The sequence below is a fragment of the Salmo salar genome, chromosome 03 (assembly GCF_965601325.2).
Source record: "Salmo salar chromosome 03, fSalSal1, whole genome shotgun sequence".
NCBI lineage: Eukaryota > Metazoa > Chordata > Actinopteri > Salmoniformes > Salmonidae > Salmo > Salmo salar.
This window is the reverse complement of record NC_138293.1, coordinates 24,845,165-24,857,703: the sequence shown is the minus strand read 5'-3', so window position 1 is coordinate 24,857,703 and position 12,539 is coordinate 24,845,165. Positions and strand designations below refer to the sequence as shown.

The 12,539-nt window shown below is 40.1% G+C and overlaps 1 protein-coding gene across 3 annotated transcripts in view; it reads right to left on the bottom strand.

Moving 5' to 3' along the window:
* LOC106599404 (tenascin-R) overlaps positions 1–10,501 on the bottom strand; it is a 172,303-nt gene extending 161,802 nt beyond the window's left edge. The window contains exon 1 of one of the 3 annotated variants that reach the window (XM_014190614.3): positions 10,152–10,501. The gene's annotated coding sequence lies outside the window, so the exon portion shown is untranslated. The remainder of the gene's footprint in view (positions 1–10,151) is intronic. The other 2 variants (XM_014190611.3, XM_014190618.3) reach the window with 2 other exon arrangements.
* Between the last annotated feature and the right edge of the window lie 2,038 nt (positions 10,502–12,539).

Sequence of the window (12,539 nt, the reverse complement as noted above, 5' to 3'; positions counted from 1 at the left end):
TTGATAATATTTGATACTATTTGATGCTGTGTTGATACTATTTCATATTTGATACTGTAATGGCCCTGTGATTTGACATATTGCACTTCAATGTTTGTTTTTCCGAACCTGTGTCGTGTACAACCGTGCTGCTTTTTATATTAGTCTGAAACTAATGTGTTGATGCTGCTGTCTTGGTCCAGGTCTCTCAAGAGACTAACCTGGTTAAATAAAGGTAACACGTTTCAGGTAAGACCCATATGCAGACAACGTCGAAGTAACAACAGTTTATTAAATCGAACAGGGGCAGGCAAAAGACAGGTCAAGGGCAGGCAGAGGTCAGTAATCCAGATAGGTGCGGCAAAGGTACAGGACGGCAGGCAGGCTCAGGGTCAGGGCAAGCAAAGGCCAGTAATCCAGACAGGTGGGGCAAAGGTACAGGATGGCAGGCAGGCTCAGGGTCAGGGCAGGCAGAATGGTCAACACCGGGAAAACTAGGAAACAGGAAAAATCGAGAGACAGGAGTGGAGGGGAAAACGCTGGTAGGTTTGACAAAACAAAACGAACTGGCAACAGACAAACAGAGAACACAGGTATAAATACACAGGGGATAATGGGGAAGATGGGTGACACCTGGAGGGGGGTGGAGATAATCACAAAGACAGGTGAAACAGATCAGGGTGTGACAAAAGGTTAGCTTACAGAAACTATTTAGATCATATTTGGCACAAATAAGAAAGGCCATTGGACTGACTCAAAATGTCTTTAAGGCCCAGTGTGATCAAAATTCTGTTTTTCCAATGTTTTGTATTATATTGTAGAAAAGCTGATAAAACAAAAACTGTAAAACTGTGAAGAAATGTGGACCAAATGTAATTTCCTGAGAGTTGCTGGTTGAAAATACAATATACACAGGACCTTCTGGATGGGTGGAGTTGTGGCTTGATGGTGACATCACCAGGCGGTATAAGATAATATATACCAATAACAAAGAGTTCCAGACCTTTCTGCCAATAACAGTTCGTTTTAAGATTAAATATTCCCCCCTCAACACTCTACATGATTCCATGTGTGTTATTTCATAGTTTTGATGTCATCACTATTATTCTACCATAGCAGAAATAAAGAAAAACCTTGAATGAGTAGGTGTGTCCAACCTTTTGACTGGTACTGTAAGTATTCACACCCCTGAGTCAATACTTTGCAGAAGCACCTTTGGCAGCGATTACAGCTGTGAGTCTTTCTGGGTAAGTCTCTAAGAGCTTTCCACACCTGGATTGTGCAACATTTGCCTATTATTCTTAAAATAATGTGTCAATCTTTGTCAAATTGGTTGTCATTTCTAGACAACCATTTTCAGGTCTTGCCATAGATTTTGAAGTAGATTAAAGTCAAAACTCTGCCACTCAGCCATTGTCTTCTTAGTAAGCAAGCAACCAGTGTAGATTTGGTCTTGTGTTTTAGGTTATTGTCCTGCTGAAAGATAAATTAGTCTCCTGATGTCTGGTGGAAATCCCTGAGTGGTTTTGTTCCTCTCCGGCAACTGAGTTAGGAAGGACGCCTGTATCTTTGTAGTGACTGGGTGTATTGATACACCATCCAAAGAGTAATTAATAAGTTCACTTGTAACTTCACTTGTATGTGTGGGGTACAGAGATGAGGTAGTCATTTCATGAGGTAGTCAACACTATTATTGCAACTTATTATTTGACTTGTTAAGCAAATGTTTACTCCTGAACGTATTTAGGCTTGCCATAACAAAGGGGTTGAATACTTATTGACTCAAAACATTTTCAGCTTTCATTTTGTATTAATTTGTAAAAACTTTGAAAAACATAATTCCACTTTGATATTATAGGGTGCTGTGTGTAGGGCAGCGACACGACAAAAAAATCTAAATTTAATCAATTTTACATTCAGGTTGTAGCAAAACAAAATGTGGAAAAAGTTAAGGGGTGTGAATACATAATGAAGGCGTTTTATCTACACACTATTAGGAAGCAGCATCTGAAACTGCAATACAGATATGAAGAGAAAGATACTAAACACCCCAAACATATTTACCCTTCGGCTAAGGTGTCGCTTACATCTAAGAAAATACTTCATCGCATGCTGTGGGACTCCAAGCATGAACTTTAAGCTTGCCTCCTCCCCATAGTTGCTGCATTGACCAAAGGTCTACAGCAAACATCCTTTTTCTGTTGCTCCTCACACTTGGCATTTAACCCTTTCACGTGTGAGTTCCAAATATCTCTAACGGTCGCCTCAGCGTGAGTTTTTTTATGCACGTGATGTTCGAACGTTCTCTCCATTCCAGGATGTGATTGTTACATAAACAACAACACTGAATGGCTCAGAGTGGGAGTGAGAGGTTACCGTGATTGACTGCCTGCACGTGCCATTTGTATCAATAAATCACTATCAGAAAATGTTTTGTGTGGTATTATTGATATATTTAGTATTTTATTGACGTTTTTCAATTACCCGTGATAAATCATGCATTCCGATTTTTGCATAAATTGTAATGGGCACATAGTATGTGTGTAAAATAATGTTTTGAAGGTTGTACTGATTATGATGAGCTAAGCTAATTCCAGCTATGTGTATGGAGCCATGTTTGTTGACATACAATGCATTCTGGGTTTCACGTAATCATCCGTTTGACCAAAGATGTTATAACAAAATGAGGTGAGTAAGAGTTCACTAATTTTTTGAGGACTTCTGCAAATGAATGGTGGGATGTGAACGACAGTAGATGACACACCCCTTCAACATGCATACTGTAAACAGACCAAACTAATCTTGTCTTCTCTTATTATCTTTGGTTTCTGTGAGGAAAAAATGCATGGCTGCGCGCTGAAACTAATCGACGGATTACTTTCAATTTCTAGAAAGTGTTTTACCTAATTATTTCGATCAATGGTGAGCTCACCCGTGATGTGATTAATTATACATAGTAATTGCTATTAGCTAATTCATAGTGTAGTTTATGTCCGCCGAGAGTTAGAAAATATGACCGCTTGTGTTGCGTCAATCTTTCCTCAGTTAGCGCTAGGACAAATGTAGCCTACATTTTTCCGGTTAGGATGATTGTGTTATGCTATAGATACTTCTGTGAATATCTGAACATTGCATCCAAAATAAACAGCTTACATTCTGGACATAACTTTGTAAGGACTGTTTGTGTAAATAGTTTCTGAAAAAAGTGTAGCCAGCTCAAATGCTGATTGTTGCGTCATTCGAAACTGGCCGTTCTAAATGAGCGTTCTAAATGAGTGTTCTAATCACACGGGGTGTGATTGTACGCTTCAGGGACCACTGTAGAACGATCACACCTCGTGTGATCGTACGTGTGAAAGGGTTAATAGGGATAGACGTCCCGTCAACGGGACAGTTGTAAATCATGCAGCGCCGTGTGTCACAATCGCAGATTTTAGAGAAACAGCAAATGTTGGTACATATAAGTGTCTTATATCGGCTGAAAGCTTAAATTCGTGTTAATTTAACTGCACTGTCCAATTTACAGTAGCTACTACTGCGACAACAACAAAACACTTTTTTCACCGCGATAGGTTTGATAAATTCACCTCTGAAGGTGAAATGTGTACTTAGATTCTGAAATCTTGCTCTGATTTATCATCCAAAGGGTCCCAGAGATAACATGAAGTGTCGTTTTGTAAGATAAAATAATTGTTCATATCCTAAAAAGGTCCATATAGCATGCACGATCGATTTTGTATTTCCACTCGTTCAATTTGCAAAGAAAGGAATCTGTGAAAATCTAGCCCTAAATGTTGTTTCAACCAGTCAAATCACATTTGTATTTATTCCTCAGAGATCCTAGAATGTAACCAGACTTCACTACATTATTAGTGGTGTAGTAAATCCTATAGGACACAAAATTTGGACAGAGAGCGACGCCTTCATGGCACGCCGATGACGCGGGCGGTCTTCACTTGATTGACTGTAACTTTGTCAAATAAGCACCAATCAGGGTCAAACAAAGCTAGCTAGATAGCCAATGAGCAGGGCTTTATGGGAGTATCGGAAAACCGGATCTGTTGCAAAATGTAGCTGCTAACCTTGTCCGACAGCAAGCCTTTTCCTTTTGGACAAAAATTATATTAATATGGAGAGTTACGAAGTTATGAAAACTGGGTGTTTTTCAAATGTTCAACTTATAATATGGCTACTAATACTGGAAAAGCTAAATCAAAGTGCAAGTATACAGATTTGACGATATTCTTGCAGAAAAATGTAATGTAAATGTAAATGTCTCCTTCACGATTTGCCCAAATGTACCTGGGTGACTTCACACTAAATGTCATGTAGTTTGCAAACAGAGTGATGGCTAGTTGTGGGACCTTTCTGTTGCATTTCAAAGATGGTGGTAGGGAAAAAAAAGTTTTTTTTCTTTGTATTTTCTCCTACCAGATCTATTGTGTTATATTCTCATACATTCAATTCACATTTCCACAAACTTCAAAGTGTTTCCTTTCAAATGGTACCAAGAATATGCATATCCTTGCTTCAGGGCCTGAGCTACAGGCAGTTAGATTTGGGTTTGTCATTTTAGGATAAAATTGAAAAAAAGGAGGCTGTCCCTAACAAGTTTTTAAAGACGGGTTTGATTCAGAGAAGTGAAAGAATTGGAAACCCTTGGCAGAAGCTATACACAGAATAGAACAGCATAATGGATGCATGGATGCTGTGGAAAGAAATTGTACCGGACGCACATAAGCTCTTGGGGCCTATGCGCTTGTCTGACATCGGTATATTTTTTCTTCATTTAATAAATCATTTTGACAGTAACCCTCCAAAAGGTAATTCATAACTCTTTTTAATTTCCAAATCTACTAGGAAGCTAAGTACCTGTTTCTTGGGCTTCAAGAATGTGACTGGTCGAAGTGCTTCAGGCCTTGAAAATGAAATCATTGAAAGTAGGGGGATATCGGTGAACAAATGCTGTGGTAAAGACTAAGACACCACCAGTGCAATAAGTTTACCTTACTCAGGTGTTTAAAAGTGCATATCAGAACGAGAGCCTAATACTTCTTAGGTAGTTCTTTATGAGATTTATTTAGAAAATGATCTCTCTGCAAAAGTATGTTTATACTTGCCTACTATTGTTTGTACAGATGAACGTGGTACCTTCAGGCATTTGGAAATTGCTCCCAAGGATGAACCAGACTTGTGGAGGTCTACAATTTTTTTTCTGAGGTCTTGGCTTATTTCTTTTGATTTTCCAATGATGTCAAGCAAAGAGGCACTGATTTTGAAGGTAGGCCTTGAAATACATTCCCAGGTACACCTCCAATTGACTCAAATGATGTCAATTAGCCTAACAGAAGCTTCTAAAGCCATGACATTATTTTCTGGAATTTTCCAAGCTGTTTAAAGGCACAGTCAACATCGTGTATGTAAACTTCTGACCCACTGGAATTGTGATACAGTGAATTATAAGTGAAATAATCTGTCTGTAAACAATTGTTGAAAAATGTATTGTGTCATGCACAAAGTGGATGTCCTAACTGACTTGCCAAAACTATAGTTTGTTAACAAGTCATTTGTGGAGTGGTTGAAAAATGAGTTTTAATGACTCCAACCTAAGGGTATGTCAACTTCCGACTTGAACTGTAAGTATTCAGACCATTAGTACTTTGTTGAAGCACCTTTCGCAGCCATTACTGCCTCGAGTCTTCTTGGGTATGACGCTACAAGATTGGCACACCTGTATTTGGGGAGTTTCTCCCATTCTTCTCTGCAGCACCTCTCAAGCTCTGTCCGGTTGGATGGGGAGCGCTGCTGCACAGCTATTTTCAGGTCTCTCCAGAGATGTTCGATCGGGTTCATGTCCGGTCTCTGGCTGGGCCACTCAAGGACATTTAGATTTGTATTTTATTTTTTAAAGTTAAGAGGTCTGAATACTTTTTGAATGCACAGTATAGCTTTGTGAAATGTTAGGCTTAACATGAGAAAATCACAACCAAATATGCCTACCAATAAATGTTGATCTATTAGCTAAAGCAAAGCTATAGGCTACATGCCCTGGCACCACAGAAAGTCCATCATCGATTCGATTGGCAGATGCATGGTCATGTCGCAATTTGGACAGCGATCGGAAGTCTATACTTTGTGAGTGGCTGGCTGGCTGGCTGACGCATTCAATTCATTTTGATTTTAGGGAAGGTGGGGAGGGCGAACTCTGACCAGAGAAACTGCGTAACGCCAGTGCTCTCATCCCACTAATAAGAAGTCATTAGCATGGCCCTCTTCGTTCCCTAACGTTGGGAGGAGAAAATGTGGATAAAAATAACCCCAGAGACCCGTAAGGCAAATGCTTGTTAAAGAGATACTGCACTGTATCTTCCTTACAAAATGATTTATTTGAAGCACCCTATAGTATGCTGCTACACCTGGATCAGAGAAGCAGAAATTATACCAAACTGATGATGAACAAATCCCATGACTGTTATGAAGATCAAATAAAACAAAACACCTTAACAAATATAAAGAGAATAAGTCCACATACTATACTTTTAGTAATCTGGTCTTAGAAGTGTCCTAACGAAATAGCAAAAATAATTAAAGAGGGCCTATGTTTCAAATGATTATTAGCTGAAAGATGGATGGTCTTCATTCATCCTCATCCTTCCTAACTTTTTATTGCGGTTCAGTTTAAGTGTTCTCTGGGTTTTCTGTCTACACAAGCAGTAATATACTGTTGTGAATCCGAGGAGAATTAAAGCTAATCCAAAGCTGCTGTCCAGCTATTGGAAATCATATTTGATTTATGCTTTTTTTTCTCCCCATTTCCTTCAGGTTTATGGCACAATCAATCACCCAGTTAGCTCAGGCATGATCAAACAGAGCTGATAAGACAAACGTTCTTTGTCACTGAGCAGTATATAACTGGGATTTTTTTGCCCTCCATCGATTGCTGATTTTCTCTGCCCAGCACTGCAATTCAAAGCAAACTGTAGGTAGTCGGAATCTATCTTGCCGGATAAGACTCCTGACCACCAAACTGCTGACTTGTTGCTCGCCCACTGTCACTTAACATTTATCTGAGTCTGGTATCATTTCGGTGCTCAATGAGCATGCAGACTTTCGAATAGAGGACACACAGAGAACGCTACTACTGTATGCAGCCTGCCTTGGGCAGCCAAACAGAAACAGTGTAATAAGATCTGCATAATTAATATATTCATCATAAACATTAATGAAGACAGGCATGGTCTAAGTTCAACACTAGTGCTTTGTTGTGCCAGAGGATTGTCTCCAGAGCTTTTCTACACAGGCCAGAATAGAAGCCTGGCACCACTGCAAGCCAATGCACTTTAACTCCCCCACTGGTGATGAGAAAAAAGCCATGCTACCACGGGTGCATGATAATAAGTAACATTGTACATTTCAAATGGGCTCTTACTCTATCTCTCGCCAGGGAAACAGAGGGTTGCGTAGGTAGGAAGATTTGCATGAGCATGAGTTTATGTGTTTCATTTTTTTCTGTTTTCTATACTCTGATTTTGGGAAATGGAAATGTTTGTGTGGCTTTTTCTGTGTGTGGTGCAGACAAATCAGTGCAGGGTCTACAGAGCATTCATCAAACAGATTGAGAATATGACAGAACGGACCATGGTGACCCCAAAGGGATGTGTGGAAGACTGGTAGAATAATCCAGAGCAACCACATAGCACCATCTCTATACTGTATCATCATTGTGCATTGCATGCATCCACTGTCATTAGCTAATGACCTCTGAATGTAAGTGTAATAATATTGTCCTAAAATAAGCTTGAAATGGGATAGCATGATTGAGGAAACCAGAGACTGTTCAGAAGTCCTCAGTTGCAATTATTTTGCAAGAAGCGGTTCATCACACTGTCAGTTTCTTTATTACAGTGGCCCGAGAGAAACACAACGGTACAGATTTAGGTGGATCTGGCTATTGGTATTATGTACACCTGAACAGTGATTTGGCAGCTCTGTTTGTCTGAATACATTATTTGATTGATGATGCAAATGAATGAAATACCTCCATTTGAATGCAGAATAATGAGGAGTAATGGGGAAACTTCTCTAACAAAATCACCGCTGGGCGCAACAGGGAACTAAATCCCCAGGATTTAAATATTATGTAAATGATTAATGACCACATAGACTAACATCATCTTGTTGTTTGGCTACCCATTGGCACACTGGTAAATATTAATTATTCACATAGAGAACAAAAAGAAACGGTCCTGAGCTCTAGAGTAATGAAACAAGCTGAGGCAAAAAAGAGAAAGAGCACCACTTAATGATGTCAATATTTTTAACCTAACCTAATGGATGAGTCTATTTCTAAGCGTCATTAATGAACAAAAGTCCACAGGGAATAGGTTACAATATTTTTCTATCAATTCTCTTAACATATAGCACAGACATATTATGCCTTGTGATTTTCAGCCATTTTACACACATTCATTGATCACTGTATGGTTAGCAAGCTAGCTTCTAACCGAAGTCACACTTTATGGATGGATGGATCTACTTAGTAGATGAAATAGAGAGAATGTTATCTACATTTTCAGACTTAGGGAACCTTTGAAAGCATGGCTCATGCTAATGACACAGGGTCACAGGGGAGAAAGGAATTGAGAGGCTGGGAGGTATGATGAATCCTAAGACTGATTCCTTTCTACCTCCAGACTCCCAGTCAGCCTATATCCACATCGCACACAGCATGAAGGTGGTGCCTAAAATTAACCAAACGATATCTCAGAACAGAAGAATACTACTCTATACCTCCAGACTCTTTCAGCATACATCCACATCAGACACAACACAAAGGTGATGTCTAAAATTAACCAAATGATATCTCACAGTCACAACACAGAAAGGACCAACAGAGTTATTTTGCAATGGTGTGAGATTTCTGTACACACTGTAAATCATCCAAAAGGGTATGCCCTAGGACACCCCCTCACCAGATTTTAATATCTAACAGCAAACCTCCGACTCTCTGGTCCATGGACACTATGCTCAGCTGACTTTGACCAATTAGACACATGAGATATATGACAATAACCTTCATTGGGTGATGCTGTCTAGAGGAACAGCAGATATATAGCTAAATGTTTCCCAAAAAATAATACCATGAGATAAACATATTATTTCTGGAGATATAAACCACACTATATCATCCTTATCTGACACAGCATTAAACAAATGATTGGCTGTATACACAGTCATTTTCTTAGTCAACAGTAATAATACTTGGCTTAGATTTGATTTGGGGAAATACAACTAAAATACAGTGATAGTAGTGGTTTAGTTTCAGACAACAATGTGATCAAGACTCGGTGACCTGGTGGTTAAGGGGTCTGCAGTTAAAACAGAATTTAAAAGAACAGAGCTTTTTTATATGACACGCTACAACTTTTCACACGTACACAGCAGGTGAAACAGTAAGTTCCTTTGATATTTCTTGTTGTTGACGTTAATGACAACCCCAGATTTTCTTGCTAAGTGATCCATTCACAAGCCTCAAAAAATGAGGGACACTGATATTGTGCTCAGTGTTCCTCTAAAACAAGTCAGTTACGGGTTTGTTTCATATTGTATACTCGGCACACGGAATAAAGCTATACATCTATACAATGCATGCTACATTATGTGATCAATTGAACATGTCATTTATTGTTAAAAAAGGTTAAGTAATGATAAAGATGATTATTTTTTGGTTTTTATTCAATTTTTCCAGTAAAATACAGGGTAACTAGATATGGAACCATATATTAGGTGTAAATAAAAATGTAAAAGTTTACAGATTTTTTTGTGATATGGAATGTGCTTGCCATTAAAGTCTGCAGTACTTTTGCGTTACTTTTGGAGTACTAATTTTCCTGTGAAATTGTATCAGTATCAATTGTTGTAACATGAAATTGCTCTAGCGCTTGATGAAACTGTTTCTAACAACATTAGAGGGGTTTAGTTTCCTGATGTTGTCTGCTGTTTGGTCCCTGCTGAGGAGTCATTAGCTGGATATTGTTGTGGCCCCTCTGCTCAGCAGGATAATGTTTTGATTGATATATTTGTTACCTTGCCCCCGTCAACCAAACCCCCACCAGGAACAAAGCTATACCTGACATCAATTTCATTTTTTTTAAACATGCAGTCTAACTTACCCAATTTCCCTCGGTTTATCTCTCTCTTCCCTCTGGTGCCGGTCCCTTTCTCTCGCTGTACACTGATCTCCAAGAGGCTTCTCTCTCACTCTCCTAGCATCTTTTGCCGACTGTATTGATCTTTCAGCCAAGTATGTATGTAGCCCTGTATTGTTACTACTGCTGATCAGATGAGAGCTCTCCTCTCTCCCTGGCTCTCACAGCTGCAGTGGGGAAGCAATGTGTGCTTCTCGCTCTTGCTCTCTCTCTCCCCCTCTCTGACTCGCTCTCTGCCTCTCGCTCTCTGACTCGCTCTCTGCCTCTCGCTCTCTCTCGCTCTCTCTCGCTCTCTCTCGCTCTCTCTCGCTCTCTCTCGCTCTCTCTCGCTCTCTCTCGCTCTCTCTCGCTCTCTCTCGCTCTCTCTCTTGTTGTGCTGTATTGATCTCTCTGTGCTGTTCCTCTACTAGTGCAGCCCCTAGTGGGTGTTCCAGACACTACTCGTAGCAATCTGACTGTGATTGTCCCAGCTCAGTACACATCGAGATGGGGAAGGGAGGCAGGAGGCAGGAGGGAGGAGGGTGCCTGGGCAAATGCATGATGCCTCTGAAGAACAAGGTGCAACCTGGGCGGTCAGCAGGCAGCAGGACCCCTACCTTCAAGAAAATATACTGTATGTAACAGAGATGTGAATTTATGTTTCAGCAGGTAATCATAACCAAATAACTATACACACATGAAGGTGAACAAGCACTCTTTGATGCTTCTACCTGACTGGTTTTACACAATTCTGATAGTATCTGAGTATGACGAGGTTTAAAGGAAAACTCCACTTACCATCTAGAACAATCCAGTTGGTGGCAGGGAATCATAGATAGCCACACTTTTTGAAAAGGTTAGGATTTATCTCACAGTGAAGTTAGTCTACTTAAAAAACAAACATGTATTGTCCTATCATCAGGTGTATTATAATGGAGAGAAGTAATCAACATTTAAAAAAATAATAGATTTGGTAGATAGTTATTCATGATTCTGACCTCCCCACATTATAATTGGAAGAGGAAGTGTAAACTCATAGTCTATTAGCTAGAAATGTAATTCCAAAACTATTATTGCTGAAAGAGGCTGTTTACCTGGTTGAACAAATGTTAGCCATGTGTTGGCAAAAATGTACAGTATCAGTCAAAAGTTTGAACACACCTACTCATTGAAGAGTTTTTCTTTATTTTGTAAATATTTTCTACACCGTAGAATAATAGTGAAGACATCAGAACTATGAAATAACACATATGGAATCATGTAGTAACCAAAACAGTGTTAAACAAATCAAAATCTATTTTATATTTAAGATTCTTCAAAGTAGCCACCTTTGCCTTGATGACAGCTTTGCACACTCTTGGCATTCTCTCAACCAGCTTCATGAGGAATGCTTTTCCAACAGTCGTGAAGGAGTTCCCACATATGCTGAGCACTTGTTGACTTCTTTTCCTTCACTCTGTGGTCCAACTCATTCCAAACCATATCAATTGGGTTGATGTCGGGTGATTGTGGAGGCAAGGTCATCTGATGCAGCACTCCAAAATACATTGAAATAATAAAATAAAATAAATGTTCCACTTTCTTTTATTTGTATTTATAAATACACTGCTCAAAAAAATAAAGGGAACACTTAAACAACACAATGTAACTCCAAGTCAATCACACTTCTGTGAAATCAAACTGTCCACTCAGGAAGCAACACTGATTGACAATACATTTCACATGCTGTTGTGCAAATGCGAATAGACAACAGGTGGAAATTATAGGCAATTAGCAAGACACCCCCAATAAAGGAGTGGTTCTGCAGGTGGGGACCACAGACCACTTCTCAGTTCCTATGCTTCCTGGCTGAAGTTTTGGTCACTTTTGAATGCTGGCGGTGCTTTCACTCTAGTGGTAGCATGAGACGGAGTCTACAACCCACACAAGTGGCTCAGGTAGTGCAGCTCATCCAGGATGGCACATCAATGCGAGCTGTGGCAAGAAGTTTTGCTGTGTCTGTCAGCGTAGTGTCCAGAGCATGGAGGCGCTACCAGGAGACAGGCCAGTACATCAGGAGATGTGGAGGAGGCCGTAGGAGGGCAACAACCCAGCAGCAGGACCGCTACCTCCGCCTTTGTGCAAGGAGGAGCAGGAGGAGCACTGCACAGCCCTCCATGTGCTCGCCAGAGCTAGCCTGACTGCCATTAGGTACCGAGATGAGATCCTCAGACCCCTTGTGAGACCATATGCTGGTGCGGTTGGCCCTGGGTTCCTCCTAATGCAAGACAATGCTAGACCTCATGTGGCTGGAGTGTGTCAGCAGTTCCTGCAAGAGGAAGGCATTGATGCTATGGACTGGCCCGCCCGTTCCCCAGACCTGAATCCAATTGA